Source organism: Pinus tabuliformis, chromosome X, assembly GCF_031772625.1.
Source record: "Pinus tabuliformis cultivar Carrire ecotype Pingquan chromosome X, CPIR1, whole genome shotgun sequence".
Classification (NCBI taxonomy): domain Eukaryota; kingdom Viridiplantae; phylum Streptophyta; class Pinopsida; order Pinales; family Pinaceae; genus Pinus; species Pinus tabuliformis.
In genome coordinates this window covers 1,325,487,530-1,325,491,984 of record NC_142308.1, presented here as the reverse complement: position 1 = coordinate 1,325,491,984, position 4,455 = coordinate 1,325,487,530, and positions in this window count along the sequence as shown.

Sequence of the window (4,455 nt, the reverse complement as noted above, 5' to 3'; positions counted from 1 at the left end):
ACCAGTCCCCAATGCTGTATAATTTAGACAACTGAAGTACCCTTTGCATCTCATCAGTTAGTCTTGGAGGAGGTGAGCTCATCAGCAGAGACATGGCTGGGTGGATGAAGAGATCTATGAACTCACAGTAAGTATATGGAGAGTGAGATCTGCAGTGGAAGGCAGAGGACCAATAGACCACTGACCTTGGATTGCCTTGGGCATCCACTCTTTTCACAGCAAAAGAAAACTTTTCATGTTGATAATATAGGATTAAGTGGTAGATGTAAGAGGTGTATCTGAACACCTTTTCTCTTGCCAAGTTCATCAACTGCTCATGTATTTTATCAGAGATGTAGGTGGCATAGTCATAGCAGATTGGAGACTTGCCAGGAGAGAACATGAGCATGATCACCAGCACAGTTTCATCAACAAATTCAATTGAATTATAGCCCAAAATGGGACTAATCATGTCTGCAAGATCTCTGCCCAATTGGTTGAGGTATACTTGGTTAAGAGGAGGATACTTCACAGTGTCAGAGTCAATGTACAGCTGATTGAGTTTGGTGACCTGAGCATCTGTCAATCTAGCTCCTTGATTTATCAAATCTATTAGTGATAAAGGAACTAATTTCTTCTCAGTCTTGAAGTGCAGCATCTCTTTGATAGCTTCAGGGGTGATATAGAAAACAACTGAGCCTGAAGGGTCAAGCACAGCCCTCTGAGTAGGGTCATATCATTCGACACATAGGTGGATTAAATCAGGAAACTGGTTGACCTGAGGGAGCTTGAAGATAGGGAGAAAAGAGTCCCATATGCCTAATACATCTGTTCCACTCTCATGTTTAGCCTTCAATTCATTTAGCAGGTGGATGTGGAACTTGGTATTCATCAGCATTTCCTCTGATATTTGATAATCCAGGTCTGCTAGAGGTTGCCATTCCAATTCTCTCTGAGGGGCATTTAAAGGGGCAACATTCAAGGCTACAGGTGCTACTGGAGTATCCATAGTTAGTTTAGGATTCTGCTGTATAATCTGGTGTCACTGTGCAGAGCAATACAAAAGAGTATTCTTTGAAAAAGAAAGGTGAATTACTGAGGAACAGAGGATAGAATGGTCAATTGCAGCAATTGAAATACTGCTCAAAGCTTTGATGAGACAAATGCTTGGCCTTAAACTCTTTTTCACAGCAAATTGGTGCAGTTTGGATTTCCCGTTCACAATTGCGCGAACAGAATGCAGGTTCTATGAAAACTCGGGTAAACAAGGCTTAGCAGGTGAATTTCGACCTTACAGTTGCAAATGGAGACTAGGTACAGGGGATTTGCCGGTAAATTATGTGTTTTTCACTCTTTTAAGCTTTGTTTCAGACAACTCTGGATACAACTGAGCACAGGGGAGGTGAATTTGATAAATACCTGGTAAATTTGCTTGGCAATGGTGACAATGCAGGTGGATTTGGCGCGCCAATGGTATCCAGGTCGAATTCAGCAGGTTGGCGACAGTTTGGACGTAAATTACATGCAGAGGAAACAACAGTTGTTTTTGCGAAAAGTGCAAAAAACATGGATTTTTGGCCAAAATATGGATTTTTTGGAACATTGGCGCTTTTTTTGGATGACGTCAGCATGATGTCATCAGGTGGGGTCAAGGTCAGATGACGTCAACATGACGTCATCAGGTGACGTGGCGGCCTGTAAGTGGTCCATGGGTATGGTGAGGTGGCGGACAGGTGGAGCAAATGGCTAAAGGGGTCGCTGACACGGTGATGACGTAGCAGTGACGTGGTAGTGACGTTGGCAGGGCGGGTTGGCAGAAACCGGAAACAGTAAGCGGTATCATATCGCACCGCTTATTATACGGAGGCGGAATTGTCAGAGGAGGCTCCGATACGATTTGGGGGTGACGCGTGGCAGAGGCCTGACGTCACCCTCTGACAAATTTCGGAAGGTAATTCACGGACGTCGGGGCCGGTCCGAAATGCATGAGGGCCGTCGGATGAAAAGGGCCCGATCCGACGGTCGACGGATCATTGAGCTGCCAGGTGGATACGGGTACGGGCGGGGATTAAAATAATATTTTCTTTGGTAAATGCGCCCGGCGGGAACCTTAGAACATTGGCGCATTTGCGTGGTTTTTTCAATGTTTTTTATAAAATCGCGCATAGCGCCCAGACTTTGGATAAATCGGAAAAAGTGGGTTTTCATGTGTATTTTGCAATTGAGCGGGTTAAGGGTGAAAACAGGGTTTTTTACAAGGTTTTTTAGCAAATGAAGGGTTAAATGGGTTAAATGACTTCTGAAGGGGAAAGAGGGGTAAGGCTTAGGGTTCTCAAACTGACCAAATGTCAATTTAATCCCTAACAGTGAACATATGGCTATAATGCCAAGGGGAGGGATATTTATACAATGCTTGGGGTTTATACACCATAGTGTTATAATAGTAGGGAAAGGGTAACATAGGGGATTTAGATAATAGAAGTTAGGGGTTAATATGGATGGAAAAGGTGAATGAGGAGTGAAATCACTAAGTTTATGTGAAGATAACTTAGCTTAGGGAGTAGATCAAAATGAAAATATTTTTAGACAAGAAATGTGGCTTTTAAAGGAATAAGAACCACCGTACAACCTCAAATTCTTCCATGAATCTCAACTGATGAAGGGATGTTAGTAATGAATGTGAAAGGGGAAAATGTGAAGTTAGACATGCTCCTTTGCTTTGCTGCAACATGATGGAGAAGAAGACCTTCTCAATCCATTGATTTTCCTTTGTGAATAGGTTAGCACACATTCAATTGTAAGGAATGACATTTCTGCAACCCCATCTGCCTACCCATCTACTTGCCTAGCATTTTTTGTTTCTTCATGGAGGGTGCACTTAGACTTGCAGACCCTTATGTGCCTTTTCTTTTCTTTGGCTTTTTCCTTTTGATTTTCTATCCAAGGCTACCCTTATTGCTTTCAAGGTCCCAGATTAAGCAGTTGGGAACCTCAATTCTCTACCTAAGCTACTGGTCTGCCAAGATTAAACAGTTTGGACAGACTTCTTTCTCTATTCTACAACAGAAAAATTGAAACATGGCATGATCCAGATTAGGCTTTTGGACCATCCATCAAATTGAGTCAACATCAAACTATGTACACACATTGTTTTCTCTTGGAAATATGGGATCTTTGCATCACCAAAGCAGAGCATATTTGGAACTTTCTTTGCCAATCATGAAATATGAAACCTATTGGTATAGGTAGCTAATAGGACCCACATGGAAGGCATCAATCTAAAGGATAGAAGAGTATGAGACACCTAAGTGTGTGGAAATAGACATCCTATACATAGCATGCCTAATTTAGCCTTTTAGTGAAAGGGTGAATTCCTACTAAGTATATGGTGCTATCAATAAGATAAAATGGTAAAATAGGATAAAAAATTTAAACCACAGATTGAAAGAACCAAAAAGGAAATAACTTTATCAGAATTAATTTGAACTTTTGAATCACCTTAAACACAAAACCCTTATCATTTGAGTATATCCCAAATTCATTGCTTTACTTTTAGCTTGAGACTAAACCATTCAAAATATTGAAGGACCAAAAAAGGTCATGTAAATAATCATCCCACATATGTTTGAAGATTAGGGCACTATATTGTTTGAAATGAAACATCATGAATTAACAAAAGCTTCAGAAGAGTGGAACATTGTTTTCTCAACCTATTTTGTAGGAGGAATTCATCTATGACATAAAATTAAATTTCGAGAAGCAAATATTATCTTTCCAACAAATGATTTGAGATTAAATCCCCTCATCAAAGAAAATAACCATCATTGATAATAATATTAGTTATTCAAAATCCACTCAATAGTTTACCACGAACACTAATATTTCTTATGAACAATACATGGGTGAATCATATTTTATTGCGTAACTATAAGAGCACACTAACTACAATGCAAAAATTGTGAGGAGAGCAATCTGATAGAAGCACTTTGATGTGAGTAACATCATGGGTGTAAATATAATTAATAACTTGCTTACCTATATGTAATCTTATCATGATGATAAAATGCACAAGTAAACTCTAGGAGCAATGGGTGAATACAGTGGCAATAAGTTCCAATCCTATTAATGTTCAAACGTTGAGTTTTTTGCATTAGAGTAGATGATAAAACAAATGGATAGCTAATGGAATGGTCATCTCCTACAAGGTGTTGTTATTATTATTAGAACTTCTTTTGATTATTAATATTAACATGTGTATAAGGATTTAGTTCAAAAAGTGTGGCACACATACATCCTCCAAAAGCATAGTTCAAAAAGTGAAAAATGGCATGCATTAGCTTAAGCCATGATACTAAGAAACCAAATGCAGAAAACAAAAAGCACGCATTAGCTAAAGTAAAAACCTGAGCCATAATGTCACACATTTTCTAAAAATACTACACATGAAATCATAAAAGACAAAGGGTAGAAGTTTGA